At 45.5% G+C, this 17,770-nt stretch overlaps 1 long non-coding RNA gene across 3 annotated transcripts in view; it reads left to right on the top strand.

The window, feature by feature from the left end:
* Positions 1-17,770, top strand: part of LOC138114591 (uncharacterized) — a 46,561-nt gene that overhangs the window by 25,204 nt on the left and 3,587 nt on the right. Inside the window, exons 2-3 of one of the 3 annotated variants that reach the window (XR_011152685.1) lie at positions 13,702-13,812; positions 14,162-15,367. The exons of 1 other annotated variant lie outside the window; for it this stretch is intronic. This is a non-coding gene — a long non-coding RNA (uncharacterized lncRNA). Of the gene's footprint in view, positions 1-13,701; positions 13,813-14,161; positions 15,368-15,552; positions 15,715-17,770 lie in introns of those variants that run through there. One more of the 3 variants, XR_011152684.1, reaches the window with a different exon arrangement.

Raw genomic sequence — 17,770 nt, 5'->3', positions numbered from 1 at the left:
TAAAAAAATAATGGAAATGTTGGGAACTGGAAAGTGAACCTCTCCTTTGGGTCTGGATGTGATTGGATCTCCTGGGAGAGGGGACAGAAAGCTGCAAAGCCAGAACTTTGCTGTTCAGGAGATGGAATTTTGTTATTCAAGCCTCCCCATCAAAATCAAATATTTGCAAATGGAGGGAAACATTATTCTTGGGGATGTTTACAGTGGGCTTCCTGCTGAGGTTCCTGCTAGCATCTTGTACGTCTGAGCCAGAATCACATGTATGAACATTTTGGTATTTTTGTACATCCAAATATTCGGTCTTCCCCACCTGTGCCCAGGAATGGTGCAGAAGAAGCCTTGACTTGTCCCTCAGCATGTTTTTCATAGTTATATCCTGGCACAATTGAACTTCTTGCTCCTGCTGTTTCTTTTAAAACATTTGGGAAAGAGGAACATAGAAGCACTGAGGGGGCTTGAACAAGGTGTGAAGGGTGGTATGAGCAGATCCAGGAGGATTAAAACCTTTAACCATTTTCTGGGCATGTCGGACAGAATGTCAGTTTTTCTGAGAGGGTGGAATCAGCTGCAAGTGCCAACTCCCAGCCAAACCTCTACAGCTCTTACTGCCAGTGCTTCGTTTTGTCATATATGAGAATGAGCAATAACAGGCTGGCTTCACTTGGGGTCAGCATCATGTCCTCCTCAGAAATCTCTCCTGAGGCCATCCTCCACTCACTCAGCTCAGGGGCTTTTCCTAGGCTCAGCTCCTGGCTGGCTGTTGGAGCACCCCGGTGCCGCTTTCTGGTTCCAGCTGCTGTACCACATCTGCACAGACAGGGCTCACCGCTGGCTCATCCGTATTTTCCCAATGCCAATTTTTCTAATTATAGGCCTGTGGCTATCAGCCAATCCACTCCATCTTTGAGACTCGTTATTGGACTTTGGATGTCAGGCTGAATTTTTCCTAACTGTCCATAATAACAGTAATAGCTTGACTTCCACCATGAGACAATTAACCTTCTTAAAGTTTAGTGCCTCGGGCTGTACCTCAGAAAGATTCCCTCTACAAAGCAGACAATTACCTTTACTTAATAACCTTTCTCTTTCTAATCTGATATTAGTGCCAAAGTAAATGTAAAGGGCAGTGCTCTATGTTCCCTCTTAAGTACTTTAAATTCCTGTCCATGAAAGCTAATGAGCTGCCATTTTGCTTAATCTAGATTTGCTGTGGATCTAACAGTACTCTGCAGCATCCTCCCTTTTTAAAAAACTTAATAAAAGGATATCATTGTGTTTTAGTTTTCATTGAAACTTCATATGTGAAAAAAGGAAAACTGATGAAGCAGGAAGAGAAATAATGATGTCTAAATGACAAAACAAGACAAAGCATATTTAACACTGGTCAGCTGCTGTCTCAAGGCTGGTTTCAGTGGGAAGTGGTGTCAGTACATGCAAAGCAGGAATTAGTTGCTGGAGCTTTATAGGTTTAGTGGCAGCCCCTCGTATCGACTCGGTGCAGATGTGGGATGGAGAGACCAGCTTGGGGAGTTTTTCTGTGCATCTCTCGGTCCCATCAACCAGGAGCACTGACCTCTCTGCTTATGCCTGCAGCAGACCTACAGCAGAAGCACAACTGCTCTGTAGATGTAATTTCTTCATGGACTGCTGCTCACAGTAATTAATATGTATAATATCAGTAACTGTTGAGACACAAAATGCTCTCTCAGCAAAGAAGTTACTACTCTGCTGACCCTGTGTTTTGCACTTTCAGTGTGGGTTCTCTACTAATATTGAAAATTGCTCAGAGATTTCTGAGATAAAGACAAATCTGTAGGCATTTCTCTATCATATGAGCAAACACCATTTTCCCAATGCTAGCTAAAAACAGCAACCAAAAACCAGCTTTAAAATCCAGGAAAAACAGGGCTATAGCTGCTCTTAGCAAAGATGCCTAATTCCTCAGTAGCTCTTAAATCTATGTCTTTGGATGCAGAGTATTTCCCCACACTGCAGAACGTCACCTTCATTTGCTTTATCATTGTGCCCCTGCTAAGTCCATTCCCTGCTGCTGAGCCAACATTTACTCTCTTCTCGTAAGAGCGCTCTGGTTTCATCATCTCAATATAATGAGGTTTGTATTATTTTTTTATTATAATAAAAGCAGCCTCAGGTCTTAATCAAGATATTGGGCTAATTGCTATGGAAATCTAATTAGGCAGACCATGCCTCAAACTCTGTAAATATTTATACATGCACTTAACCGTCTGCGTGCAAACCAACCCACCCTGGCCATGGGAATGGGGCTTAGCACACGCTGAAGTGTTGATAGGGGTGGGAGCCTGCTCGAAGACAAAGTTTAGCTGTGCTGCAACACGTAGAGAGGAGCGCATAGCGGAAATCAGATTGGGATCGTGTGAGTGCAGATGGGGCTCGGATCAGATAGGGGCTGGGTCACGGGGCTGGGTTAATAGCTGTACAGAACTGCTGCATTTTTTAAATTATCCTATAGAATAGTAATTAAAAATATGTGAGTCACTGTACCAGACACAAACATACATAGAGAAACACAGGCGTGTATGAAGTCTCCCTAGCCAGAATAAACTAACAGGTGCCCTGTGCCATTTCCCAGCATAGCATTTTAAACATTATTTGAAAAATGCTCTTGAACTCAGTTTTAGAAATTGTTTGCATGCATGAATCAGTTCATATTTACATGTTTATTGCAGCAGAGAGAAAATTCAGTGTTAGCTTTGGTACAAACACTTCAGACCACTAAGGTATTAACTTTAGAAGCTGAATATATGGAACTAATCAAATCCCTTTCATAAACAGATTAATGAGGAGACAAAAATGCACAAGTACAAGCTGCTAGGCTTTGAACAGTCACATCTTCTGCAGTGTGTTTATTTATTTATTTAAGTTAACAAGTATTTTAATTGGTTTCGTTACATGTCAGGTTTGGGAGGGATGAGGTGGGGTGAATTTGCTGAACAGGAAGAGTTCCTGTCAGATAGAAATATAATAATGTAGATGGAGATCTCTGCATGAAACCCCATGCTGATCTTTTATTTATGGTTTTTCTCTCTGTCCTCCATGTTTGTTGCACTCTCTTGTCTGAGCCCTCCAGTTTTGTGTGCAATATCTGGTCTCCAAGGTGTGAACAGAGGTAGAGAACAAGGGCATTTAATTTAGCATAACTAGTATGACAGCATCCAACCAAGAACAGTAGATTCTCTGCCATAAAAGCTGAAGATCCCCTTCCCAAGACTTTCTCCTCAAGCATGTTGCCCATTTATTGTAGTTTATTTCTAGTAAATAACCTTGTACACAGAAACCGATGAAACACTCCAAGATAAAGAATGAAAAAAACCCAAAAGCAAAATTAAAAGAAACTACTGTGACCTGTTTATAAACCCTGTGCTTGAAGCAGACGAGGACAGGAGATGGAGCTGCTCAGAACAAACGTTTCCTGTGTTGGCTGAGTCACAGCAAGGTTCAGCAGCTCAGTCCTGCTGGGGACGTCTCGCAGACCTCACTCCCCATTCAGGACTGTAAATTTCCTTCCTGAGTTTGTTAGCAGCAAACAATGTGTGTAAAAAAAACCCTCAAACACCCAAGCCCACTGTAACTGCTGGTATTATGCAAAAGAACTAATGCATAAGCAATCTGCTGCCCTTGGAGGAGAGTGCAACGTGACACCAGCCACTCCAGAGAGTGGGGCAGCAGCTCTTCGAGACCTGGATATAAAGAAGGGATCTCTGCGGGGCTGGCTGAAAATGTTCCATTCAACACTTTTCTTTTGACCTGGCTCTTGAGTAACCTTTTTTTTTTTTCCTTTAAAGTTATGTCATTTCTGTACAAAACATCACCTTCTTACTAAACCGACCAAACAAGAATGTCCTCTCTCTTTGCTCATCTGAATAATTTTGACCCTGGGAAAATGTCACAGGATATGCCTCGGCAAATTTTTAGTTTGCACACACCAAGTCCTCATCAGACTCCAAGGACAGGTTTCCAACCTGCTGTCCTGACTCAGGAAAGGCTCCCAATGAAAAGGGATTAATGGGCAGGAGTGCTAGTGCTGCATGGGAAACCAAGTCTGAGCAGGACAGCAGGCTCTGGGGGAGAATGGGGCCCTAGAGCTCCAGCTTCACAGACAGCAAGACTTAATTTCCATTTCCTATCTTTCGGTTTTTCACTGCGATGCCAAATTTTTTTCTTACAGGAAAATTACATTCCAATCACTGCTGAAGTTAAGCCTTAACCTAAGAAAGTTCCAACTTTTCTTTCTAGCTGAGATGTCTTTCAAATTTTGCCCAAAGCTTCAAGAAGAAAGAATAAAAGCCATGGGATTCAGAGAAACTTGATATTTCTCATGTTTAAAGGGGAGTTAGTCATTTTAAAGTGAGCTTCTCTTTATACGTCAGAAAAGAGAGTAGCAGAAGTGACAACAAAACACACAGCTATTTTTTGATTTCCAGTTCACTGTGAAGAGCTGTTTTCACCCTCTCCCCCCTCTCCCTTTAGGAAGAAGTGTTAAATTAGCAATGAAAACAGCACATTAGCTGACAGGTACTGCAAATAATCTGATCATGAGACAGCATTAAAAAAACCTATTCAGCATGTTGTGGATATCGGGGTTATTCTCTTCAGCAATTACATCTCAGGGAAGCTCTCCTTAGATATTTAATGGGCTGGAGCTAAAGAATTCTTAAAGCACATTTCAGATCTGCTGGTATTGAAAAGGATCAAGTATTTCATAGTCACTGCTAAGTTTTACAATTGATTATGGCACATCCTAAGTTAAGCTCCTTCAGAAGGAAGCTGACAGTGCCTAACACGAAATTCCGCTAAGGAGAGTCTGTGTAGGCATAAAAGGAGAAGAGGCAGAACGCAATGCTGGGCATCACGAATAAAAAGCCTTATTCAGCCAGGGCCCAAAAGTGACTTTTTTAATGCTTATTTTTAACTAACTGTGAACTTTTGCAATAAGCACAGAGTGCTACTTGGCTCCTTAAATAGCTGCAATGATGAGCTGGCGCTCGCTTCTGTTACTATGTGAATTTATGGAGCTGTTGTCACACGCTTTGTTGGAGGAAATATATGGTGGTTCTGTCATAGGGACTGGACACCTATAATTCTTATTTTCTTTGCCTGCTCATAAATCCCTGCTGCTCAGCCACACCATTATTACACTTGGGTTGCTGCTGTAATACCCTCGCCGGAGCAAGGCCCTCGCAGTGCCTTGCAGGGGAAGCGCTGAGTCACCAGTATCGCTCCAGTGGAGATGAAATGCTGCACAGGACCCGTGACTGCCTGCCTGGCAAAGGAGATTCAGGCACGTAGATCTGCCCCAGGGGCATGCTGACAGATAGATCCCGGGCTGAAAGGCGCTGGGTGCCTTGGAAATGCCACTTTGTGTGGGTTTTACCATATTGAATAAGGTTTCATGGGTTTTGGTGCAGAAGAAAGGGTATTTGCTGCTTCTTGTTGCTTGGAGAAGCACTTGTCTTACTGGAGCACTTGTCTTAGGAGGATCAGCTGATGGAGCTGGGGTTGTTTAGTCTGAAGGAAAGGAAGTTTGGGGGGGACCTTACAGCTCCCTACAACTACCAGATATTGTAGACAGGTGGGGGTCAATCTTTTCTCCCTGGTAACAAATGATAGGTCAAGAGGAAATGGCTTCAAGTTGCACCAGGGAAAGTTTAGATTGGATAGCAAGAAAAATTTCTTTACTGAAAGGGTTGTCAAACATTGAAACAGGCTGTCCAGGAAAGTGGTGGAATCACTGTCCCTCGAAGTGATCAGAAAATGTACAGATATGGTGCTTAGGCACATGGTTTAGTGGCAGATCTGGCAGTGTCAGGTTAACGGTTGGACTCAATGATCTTAGAGGTCCTTTCCGGCCTTAACTATTCTATTCTATTCTATTCTATTCTATTCTATTCTATTCTATTCTATTCTATTCTATTCTATTCTATTCTATTCTATTCTATTCTATTCTATTCTATTCCTCACATCTCTGTGCCTTTTGCTCAGGCCAGTGCAGCCTCTACAGAGGACTTGGCTGTACTTCATTTGTGTGCACAAAGCCCTGCCTTGCCCCGCAGGCCTCGAGCTGCCGGCACTGGAGCAGTGTGAGATCCTTTATTGCTCAGACGCTTTCAGTCTCGCCGGGCTCAGGATGGGTTTGATCTCCGGGCTGCTCTCTCGGACCCTGTGCCTTTGCTGCAGCGCTCCTTTGTGTCTAACGCCGGAGCCGCTCAGTGCGCGGCGGCTGTCACTGCCTCTGGCTCTGCTTTTTGAGTCACTGCCGTCTCTCTGCTCCTCCGGCCTCTGAACCCTTTCATCTTGCCCCGCAGCGCACTGCAGCCGCCTTCTTTCATCTTCTCCTCTCTGCCTGTGGGAATGCCCTTTCGGAGGCTGCGCTCTGCCTCATCCCAGTCGCTCTTTGAGGAGCCCCTGTGCAGTGGGGCACGTTGCTGCTGCATGCCGTGTGGCAGTGCCACCTTGCCGAGCCCCACACCGACCCACGCCGTGCCGGCAGCGACCGCTCTCTCCTGCCTGAGCCCCGGGAAATTACCGCTCTCCCCCGGGCCTCTCTTTCTGCTCCTGGCTTTCATCTGTCTCTTTGGCTCAGGCCAGAGGCTGCTGTGTGTGACAAGCCTGACGGTGCCACGACAGCCTGGGCTCAGCTGGGAATGCTGCCGTAATGCAGATAATAACCACAGCGCTGGGAGCCCTGTCCCCGCTGTAAGCCCTGCTCTGCCCCTCGTCTGCACAAACCCCATCTGCCTGTCTCTCATGTCCACTGCTTAGAGAGAAGGGAGCCCTCCCAGGGAGACAGTTTGGGTTGTGTCATTCTTCCTGCACCTCTGTGGGAACACTGAAGACTAAGATGTGGCTATGATTTACTCCCAGCACCAGGATATCTCGGTCCCGTGCTGGAGGCAAGGGGTAGGCTGTGTCTACATCCACCCGTGACCTGGCCGGCAGCATGGGAACCACCAGGAGCAGCAGCTGGGGTTTGGGACAGCACTAGGTGGGCTCCTATTGCTCCAGGTTCTCTCCAGGTTCCCAGGGAGCTACTGAGCATCTGTGACTTATCCCAACAGCTTGCAGGGGGCCAGACTCAAGGAGAGCCATACCCTGTGGGAAGGGAAAGTCCTAAGGACAGAGGACCACCACAATCGTTTTCTCATAAAGCTTGTAGCCCTCAGGAATAATGTTGTATTCTGTTGAGTGGCTCCTGCAGGGACTTTATCTATGCCCATTCACCACCACAAGGTCTCATAGGACCAAACCCCCGCAGCAGCCTTGCACTGAGTGTCCCCTCACCCTCTGGGTGGCCCAGGGATGTCCCCAGTCTGTGCTGTAAGCAAGCATGGGGAGAGTGGATGGAGACAGGGAGTCTCTGTCCTCTTCCTCCAGCACCATGTGTCAGCCCATTGCGCTGGAAAGTGGTCTATTGATCAAGATACACTGCCAGTTATTTCCCGGAGAAGCATGCAGTGATTGAAGAAAGGTTTGTGCCTCTGAGACGTATTTTTCCCCCTGGAGCAGTGCACTTATCTCCTGTTCCACTACCAGAACAAGAAGGAAGGGCATAAGCCAGCCCAAGGTTATCATTGTCTTATAAAAGGCAATGTTGGAGATGGTCAATGATGGGCACCAACTGGAGGACCTTAATCCCCGCTCATCCCATTTTGACAATAAAATCACATGTTTTTATAATAAAAGCTTCCACCTGGAGAGCTTGATGAAAAGCACAGGGAAGTGCTGGTTCTAGGCAGGAATTTGCTCTACTATTCTGCTCCTCAGGAGCTTTCATAAGTAGGTTTCTTTGCTACCACAACAGAAAGAACACCCCTTTCATAATGAATTGCCTTCAACTACCATGAGCCAAGCTTAGGGTTTTTTTTGTTTTTGTTTTTTTAAATGTGGGAGCATAGAAAATTAAATCTCTGCTGGATTTTTTTTTAGCAATTATTTTAAGCACTGTGAATAAACAGGGAGTGTCTTACAAACACCTGTTATTTTTCCCATCGTGAGTTTGGCTGCTGCTGAACAGTCAGAAATGCTGCTCTTTATAGGATAAAGTGTGTTTGTCTGGCAGAGAAGAATAGGGTTTGTTTTCACCACAGAATAATGCACTGGCTGCTATATAAAGTGCAGCACCAACTTGTATTGAATAGGAGGCATTTGTTCCCTGGCTTCCTCCTGGTTGCTGACAGATTGGTGAGACTCAGTTGCTCCCATCCCAAAAGAGGCACCTCAGACCTGGGCAGAAGGAGCTGGGGCCATTTCACTGTCAACTTCTCAAAGCTTCTGGGTCTGCTGTGAATATGGACATGAGCTTCAGCATAAGAATTGATTGAGATCTAGATCTCAGCCTTCTTCTGGAGAAATCAGAAGGTGCCAAGTCTGGACTTCTGAACTTCAGTAGGAGTAAAGTCCATCTCAAAGTCCATGTTCCCAAAACAGTGCAAAAGGAGGATCTGGAAACAGTTCTGGGAGATTCTCATGATCATCTGCTTCCTCTTTACCCCTTTTCCCCATCTCCTTGTCTGGATGCTGCAGGCTGACAGTACCATGGGGACAGGGTAAAGGTTGCTGCTCATACAGTAGCGTTCAGAGCAGGAGCAGAACAGCACAAAGACCTGAGGCAGAGGGATTACAGCAGCAGTTGGTTGGCTGAGCTGACCTGATTGAGCTGACACTTCCTTCTTTTCCAGCCTTAACCTTTGCTGAAGGTTGTCACCTCCTCTCGCCTGTCCTCCCTCTGGGTGGGGGGAAGTTACAGAGCAGCTGAGCAGGAGTCTCGTGAGCAGGACATGGCCTGAAGGAAGGGAAAGAAGAGGTCAGGGGTGGCTGGTACTCCATAGAAGAGACAAAGCACAAGGGCTGACAGCAATGGATTTGCAGCATGTACTTGGTATTACAGGTCAGGCTTGAGGTGACCTGACCGGTGACCATTCCACAGAGACAGCTGAGATCATTTGTCCTTCTTCCCTCAGGTAGCAACCAACCACCAGCGCTGTTTTTCAAGTACGTGTCTAAAGACAGCGAGGCTCTCTAACAAGCTAAGACAAGCATCACATTAGCCCCTAGCAGGGATGATTTTAGAAGGGACACTTGCAAAGCTCTATTGTAGCCAGCCAGCAAGTGCTCTGCCTCCTGGGTTTTGCTAGTTGTTAGTACGGGAGTAGGTTTGTTACTGCATTTTCTTGCTTCTCAAGAGTTTCCCATAAATCAGGCTGAGGCTCAGTTAAAGACCAGAAAGAGAATGCAGGAGAGAGGTGAGGGGGCCCTGAGATTAACTCGCTCCTGTTGGTGCTTGTGCTTTTTGAGCAATTCAGATATCTGCCTGGCCAGTTTTCTCCCTTCTCCTACTGGTCTGTTACTGGTTCTGCACTGGATCTGTGCTCTGCCAGGCTGAGGTGTCCTGAGCAGGACATGGTGAAGGGACAGAAGGGAAAGATGATGCCATGTGTGAGGCAGAACAGAGGTTTACACACCAGACATTCTGTTTTAGCAAAGCAGTGCAAGTCAAGCAAAGCTGCCTGGGCTCCGAAGAGCTGAGAGGGAAGCAAAGAAATCTCACCAGTTTTACTCCTGCTGTTGCTCTTTAAAAGTCTCTAGCTGAGAGCACGTAGGCAGCCAGCCTGCATTGCTCACTCTGAGCCTCTGCATGGCGAATGGGGACACTCAGGAGCCTTCGCCAACTCTTGGCTAGTGGCAGAAAGGATGTTTTCAGTGGTTAAGGTGTAAGACAGGTAGCAGAGACCAGGCTTCCATCCTGGGCGTTGTTACCAGTAAACTGTGTGTGAACAAATCCCTCAGGCCAAAATTTTCATCGCCCTGCCCTTCTGAAAATCAGGCCACAAGTTGCGTAAATATGGGTGTAGGTACCTAGCAGTAGGCAGCCAGTTTGGAACATTCTGGCTTTAATCCCTGTGCCTGAGTTACCTCATTTATAAAATGGGGATAATTCTTTGCTACCTCGAGGGATGCTCTGAAGCACAACTCGATTGATGCTGGTGAAGCATGTTCCAGCTCGCTGGATAGCTATTATTCTATACTTGACAGAAATTGGATACAGCAGAGCTGAACCAGTGCTCTTGGTGTAGTTTTCTGTGTTGCCAGTGGACAGCCTTTGAGTCACAGTTCCTCCCCTCCAGCAATGAGCCAGAGCAGACCTGGGACACTTTTGGCATTGCCACAGCTCCATGTTGCAGCTTTACAAAAACCAAGTACTCCAAGAGTTCTGCCCCTGCCTGTCACTGCTCTAGGGTGCTCAGACTGGACGTAGGACATGCACCTTTCCCCCTGGGGAGGGAGATGAGTTGCCAGGACACTGGGGTGTGTGCCTTTGTAAGCTCCTTCTGTTAGGAACAAATTGTGTTTGTATCTCCTTAAGTTTATGTGGTTTGTTTTCATGTAGCATGAGCTCAGTATTTCTGCTGCAGACACAGATGTGTGTACAAGACAATTAAAAGAGAAAATTGATTCAGAATAGCTCTGGATTTTGACTCTCTTCCTCTGTCATAAAAGGATCTCTTCTTCTGCTTCACATGAGCTGTTGATACCAGGAAGTTTTCCCATCAATTTTCAATATGAAAAAATATTTAATTCAGACCATGACTTCCACGTCCTTTTCATAATCAGCAGCACGACACTCTTTCCAATAGAACTGTGCTCCTTCTTCCTTCTTCCCAGCAACTTATCCCAGATACTCCTAGGAGAAACATGGATGATACATCACTTTTTGCTAAGAAACATATATTTATATTTCAAAAACTCTAATGCCACAAGATATTTATTTGCACAATGCTGGCAAAACCTTGCACTTAGAGTCACTTCCAGATTTAAATCATAAGACGCAGAGAATAAGATTTTTTTAAATTGAAAAACGCCTGCTTGGTTTTCATCTTCTGTCCTGTTGGAAACTAAAGCATAGAGGAAATCTTAGGAGAAGCATGTTATCGTAGGATTCTCTCTGGACTCACCCTCAGGGTGACATGATTTAAGTTTGGGTGCCTATCTTCAATGACAGCTGCTGTATCTTCTGAGTTTCAACCCTTGACATAATGACAAATGAACCTCCATGCCCACCTTTGCACCCAGCTGGTTTCATATCAGGCAGTTTCACTGCCCACACATAGGTTAGATAAAAGAGGAGTCTTCGACTCTTTTGCAATCCTCTTACCTCCTCAGAAACCTTCCGCAATCTGCATTGTCTTGAACAAAGGGTGAGCTAAAAGATGAGTGGGATACTTCATTATAACCTCTGGCTGTGCAATGAGTCACACCTGTGATTTTGAAATGCAAAATAATAAATTAAGAGGGCAGTAGTGAGATTGAGCTGACAACCTGATAATAAAAATACTGGGCAACTTGTCAACTTCAGCTGAATAACCAAAGAACGACACTTTCTGCCAAGCACAGGCAAATGAAAGGCTCTCTTTGCTGCACTGTTGTCATGATGTGGCCAACAGCAATGTCTAGTGGTTCAATAAAATGTAAACACTGACAATATTTTCTGGAGCCAGTTTCTCTTTTTGTCCTCATGGAGAAGGAAGGTTGGCATTCAGGAGTCTGAAGTAAAGACTGAGAGCTGGAACTCTGCCTTGTATTTATGCCAACAGAAAAGTCTCTATGACTCCGTTTACCTAAATGTAGATGACTTTATAAATGGGATTTAGAAAAGTGTAATTACTATTAGCCTGATTCTCAGAGGGAAGGCACTCATAAATATTCTCTATTTGTTAATCATCATATACAGTCATTTTCCTACAGCTGTCAAACTAACTGTCAAACTCTTCTCTTCATTGACTTCACTTGCTCAGTGGTACAAAGGTGTGTGGTATGGGCAGCTACCTGGGCCAGTTCAGTGTCCACAACACTGCAAGGTCACACTGCCAACAATTTGTGGCACAGCTTCATGAGCCAGCTTTGCAGGAAAAGGAACAGCAAAATGCCATCCTCCCACCATCATCTGTGTTCAGCAGCAGTTTGACACCCTTTACGTGGTGATGCCTTTTCCATAAAACAAAAAAACCCCAAAAATCAAAAACCCACCAAACAGAATTTGGGTAGGAATCAATACTCTCCCCGATGGAAAGAACTGAAAAAGGAAAAGACTTGTCACCCACATGTTTTCTCCTTTGGGTGACTACAGGAATAGGTATTTGCTACCAGGAAAGTCTCTGTTGTTCTGGGCACAGAGCTCGCTCTCTTTGTCTGTGAGGGGGAGGAATGCTCTCGGTGTTTCTTCGGAGAAAGGTGGGGCTGCAGCTGTGTAACCGAGATTTTCACGTGGAGGTTTGGCATAACCCAAAATTGTCATCAGGACAAAAACATCCCCAAACAAAACAGAAACCTTCTCAATGGAGTAAAATCCCTACTGAAAGCCAGTCTCAGCTGTACAGAAAGCCTGTACAAAAAGCCAGTCTCAGTAACAAGGTGGCACAGCTCCTACCAGAACCAAAAGATTTCTGGACTTAAGAGTAAAAGGCAAGGTTTAAAAAAACACCCCCAAAATGCTTTCTTTTCCTCTTTTCCTATTATTCCAATAAATGTGGTGTAGGGGAATGGACATTTTGGTATGAGGCAGAGCCACTGTGCTGCTTGTAAGTGGGCAAAGTACAGGTACTTATTGGTGCTCTAAGCAGGATATCTTGGCTTTTGAGCATTGCCCAAATAAAACAAAGCACAGGAGTTTTTGCCCATCATTACAACTGTACATTTAGTTTCATGATGTGGCATCTGGGCTGAGCCTGTTGTCTTGGGGTGGCTTTATGACGTTGTATCCCATATCACTGCCCTATGCCCAGAAATTAATTTTTTGCCTTTTCTGTGCCTTTAAACTGAGCCTGAGAGGGGGGAGAAAAAAAACTGAGCAAAACTTTCAAAGCAGTTTTGTTTCAAGGACACACAGACTCCTCTGCATCCTGCGGCAGGGAGAGCGGAGGGAAGCACTCTGCTTGCTTCCCAGCCAGCTTTCGGTTTGTTTTTTTTTTCTTCGGAGGGAGATGGGGAGTTGAACTTTTCTTTTCCTGGGACTTTGATTTTTCCCTTTTTCTCTGCTGGACTGTTTTCAACATCAGAACACATTGGGACTTTTCCACTGAGGTGGAGGCCCTGGAGGAGGGCCCACCTCGTCCCAGCTCCGAGGAGGAGGAGAGAGGCTACCTACAGAAGGACCCTGAAATTTTCCCAGGTTTCTCTCAGCAGAGTGAGAGGTTTTATTATTTAGCCCTATTATCCTTTTCCCGCGTGTTTGTTAAATAAATAGTTTTTATCTCTTTCACTTTCCTCCAAGGAAAAATTTCTTTTTTTCCCGAACCTGGTGGGGGAGGGCTGGTGGTAACCTGCCTTCTATCAGAGGATATTTTCCTCCAAATTTGTCCAAAGTGGCACAAATAATTAGTGGTGCCCAATGTGGGTCTTGAAGGAAAGTGAAAAACCTTTACTGATTACATTTTGGTTTGAATTTGCTGGTCCAAACCGGCACACCTGTGTATACTCTAATGTCAGAAAAAAGACATTTGCAGCTGATGGGACAGTAGTGATTGAACTGCCAAGGACATACCCATTTGTACCAACTGCGAGCTGGAGGATAACTGTGAGCTGGAGGATGGCTCATGGAGTGGAGAGCTGATTTCTTTGCACCTCTGAGCCAATCAGCATATTCCACTGATGATTTTCTGTCTTCAGTTTCAGAGCTTGTAGAATGATCTGGCTTGCCAGGGACTCGACACTGAAATGACAGAGACGGATCTAGACTGAGTCTAGCTGGAAAGTGGAGCACACCATTTTTAGCAGGAAGTATATATTTTTAAATATTTCAGTGAGATAATCAATGTGTTACAGTAGCTCAGCACTGTCTTGAGGGATTTGGTGCCATGGGCAGTCTGTACCCCAGTGTCAATCACAAGCCCATGTTCATAGTACCTCCTGCAGTAGGACATGCCTCTGTCTATATTTTATAAAAAAACAGCTCCAGGTCAGGATGCCAAATTGTTCTTGAAGAAGGTGAATCTGGCAGCAAAGAAAGAGCCCAGGCCATCTTCTTGGCTATAAAGTGGTGATGGGAAGGTGAGCAGGACAGATGGTGTTTGTCATGTCAGACACTTGGCGCTGCTAATCCTCAACTCTTCTCTGTCATTTTACCCAGTGAAAACTTCAAGAGAAACCTCCACTTTCCCTGGTATGTTCATGAATTTAATCCAGTGGGACCTAGAAAAGCCAACCAGCCACATGCCCACAGCGAACAACCCTTCAGGAGGTGTCATGGCTGGCTACAGTTGCAACCTGTCTCCTCTAACTCCTCCGACTGCATGGCCACATCTTTATTTACATTCTGAGATTTGAATTCATACTCTGACCTGTGCAGTGAGACATGTCTCTTTCTCCACCACTGCTGCTTGCCAGGGAATGCACAAATAAAGCAAGGTGCTCCCTCCTGCCACCAAGGACAAAGTGCTCTTATTAGTCAATAGCTGCTGGCAAGCCCTGAAGGCTGGACATGCTTCTTGTTTCAGCAACCTGGAGTGAACATGGAAAGCACCTGGCTACAAGGGCTGTAAACAAATAGAGACTTGACTGGGAGTTGCCACATAGCACAGGAGTTTAAATGAGATACAAAGCCAGGCACCTCCTATTACTACGGAAAATGCAAGCTGCCATTTGTCTCTGTACAGTTCTGTTTTCCAGTGCCAACACACCCTGACCAGAGACAGTTTGGCATGGAGGATTCACTGGGCCTGATGCAATGTTCCCAACCTGGGATCAGATTAGTCCTAACCCAGGATCTTATGCAAATCCAAGGCTGAAGGAAGCTTGAGAATGAAATAAGAGAAAATCCCCCTGATCAAGGTTGCTGATAAAAGCAGCCGCCTCCAGCCGGTGAGCAGCACCACCCACGGCCCAGCTCCTGTCGTGCCAGGCTGGGCAGGGGCTGGGGTGGCTAATGACAGTCCGGCACTGAGTGCCCATCAGGCAGGAGGAGAACAGGATGTTGTCCCATCCCACGCACAGAACAGCTCTATCTGAGTGAGCAGGAGGCCCTGCCAAAAACACAGACAGAGGCAGACGTGTATTCCACCATCTGTGGGGAGTCCTGGGGCAGCTGTGCTCATCTCTCAGCGGTAATGGCTTTGTGGAGGGGCTGAGTGTAGGCACTCTTCATTTTTCTGGGCTTGCTAGATATCCTCTGTTCAATGCATTATGTATCTGCTTTCTAGTGTGGACAAGATTTAGGAGTTAAGAGGGTCTCCAGGGTACCTGTATTTCCTACCTGCTTACAGACAGTACTCACAGAGTGTTTGTTGTGGTGTACCTTCATTTAGAACGGATTTACTCTAGTTATCCCAAATATTAGGAGTGGAACAATTTGTTTCACACCAATAAATGCCATTCAAACGGCAGCAACTTCTCTCCCCTGCTCTTGATGCACAGGGTACACACTGCAGCGAAGTAGAAAGCGCCGCAATTGCAGAAACAACTTCTAGTAGCCACTGTGATCCCTGATAATTACTCTTCTTATCCTCCCCTGGTGCCTTACAGATGCTTGATGGCTGCTCAGCAAAGCCAACTGCGTGTCCTACCTGCGCAAGACTCTTGGTATCTGGTATCAACGTGACTAAGACCGACTTGCAGGTTCCGTCACTTACCATTCCCAAGAAACTTTCTCCTGGAGGCAGTCAAGGCACAGGGCTGCCATGGCAGGTATTTTGCCCAATTAAGCAAGTGAGCAGTGCTAAGTGGCTGGTTGACATTTAGAGCAGAGCAGAGGAAGACAGACTGGAGGGAGATGTTGCAACCTTGTTTGTGTTGGCAGTGGATGGGGTTGCGAAAAAGCCCTAAGAGAAAGTAACAAACAAAGGGTGTGTCTTGAAAGGAGGTTGAGTTCAGAAAACTTTGCACAACGTGCAAGCAACACGTGCAAGAGCCAGGTGATTCAGAGCTGCCTTTCCTACACTCTTGTGATCTAAATCCCCCAACTAAAAGGACTAGTATGTGCAAATACAGCAAGAGCCTCCTGGCCTCTGGACCTGGTTTTCCAGGAAGAAAACCTGGCCCTGTTGTACAGAATGACACACTGAGGTGCAGTACAGGATGTTTTTAGGTTGTGTTTAGAGACTCAGGGACTGTTTAAGATCAGACTTGGAGGTAGTGGCCCAATATTTTAGTTTTCATGTGGCTGAGTTTCTTCTAACATAAAGCTCCTCTTTACATTGCCTCTTTGTAAGTCAACCATTGTAAGAATATTTCAGATTCTTTCCGTTAGATTGTTTTGTTCTGGGTTTTTTTTTCAAAATAGGAAACAGCTTTTGTTTGCTTGGGGGAGAGGAGGGTTAGCACTGTGTGTGTGACGCTTTCACAGAATCACAGAATAGTTTGGGTTGGAAAGGACCTTAAAGGTCATCTAGTTCCAACCCCCCCTCCATGTGCAAGGGTACCACCCTCTAGGCCTGGCTGCACAGGGCCCTGTCCAACCTGGCCTTGGACACTTCCAGGGACACTTTAAGAAATATTCTCTCAGTCCAGGCCTCTAGAAGAGCACAGCAGGCAGAATCAGCAGTACCTATTGGTTACAGGGAAAATATACTTTGCAGCTTCTTTTGGAGCTCCAGGAGCGAAGTGCAAGTGTTCCTTGTTCCTTCGTTTGAACATACAGTGTTAATTACTGTTCCACTGCTGTGGGAGCACTCCCATAGAACACTGCTGTGTTACTTTACCGTAAATTTTTCTGAGCCCATTTTATTTCCTGGGAGGAGTGCTTATAAGATGAACATGAGTTTTTCAATCCCTTTGGGGACCTGTTTAGAGGTCCCTCATTGCTTTCACCATTATGGGCAGCCTTTCATCCCGTCTTGCATGGCCAAGAGGAGATCACACAGTGGTGCTGACTCAGTGCTACAGAGAGGGGTTGTGTCATGAGGCACTGATGAGGCGAGATGAGGCAGTGATGTCATAAGGGTGGAATCTGCATATCCTGTTGGAATAAACAGATAAATGCCAAGTCAAGCTCCTCCATCATCTCTTGCATTCTTAGATTTTTTTCACCATCTTGTTTGTGATTCAGCCTTTGAGGCACCTGGTATTTGTCTGTTTTTTTCCCCACCACTGAATCACATTCTCATTTGCACATTATCCCTTGCCTGAATTTCCCCAATCAGTGTCTAGACACAGATATCGCTGCTTTGTGAGGAATGGAAAAGCACACACAGGTGGAAAAGCATATTTTTATTCCTGAGGATCTCAGAAGCTTTTCTGAGAGGCAGAAAGTTTGCTCTCTTATTTGAACAACACACAGACTATCAAAAATCAGACCACGGCATGGGCAGAGATAGGAACACAATGTGTAGGAAACACAGTACTCAGATAGGGCAGCCAACACTGTGCTCTTCTGTGTCTTAGTCTCTATAAATCAGGCAGATGTCTCACAGGCAGCAAATAAGGTCTACAGAAAGCACTCAAATCCAGTGAAAGAAGAAACTTTATGAATCAGCATGGTGTGTATGGAGGTCAGCGAGGAGGAAGGCAGAAGAACATTAACATGAGAATAATCATTTATTAAAACACTGCAGCCCTGAGAAAGAAGAGCAGGAATTGTTGATTTCAGAGATCATGTGCAACAACTACCAGACAGGGGACTTCCCTTCTTCTCTACTGGAGTATGACCTCCATTCATACTTTGGCTGCTCTGGTTTATAGCTATATGTTGTAGCTCTAAACCCCTTAGAGCCGAGTTCGTCTGCAATATTTTTTACGTAAAGCA

The sequence above is a fragment of the Aphelocoma coerulescens genome, chromosome 9 (assembly GCF_041296385.1).
Source record: "Aphelocoma coerulescens isolate FSJ_1873_10779 chromosome 9, UR_Acoe_1.0, whole genome shotgun sequence".
In the NCBI taxonomy this organism is placed as follows: Eukaryota; Metazoa; Chordata; class Aves; order Passeriformes; family Corvidae; genus Aphelocoma; species Aphelocoma coerulescens.
The sequence above is the reverse complement of the archived record's forward strand: the minus strand, read 5'-3'. Positions and strand labels throughout refer to the sequence as shown.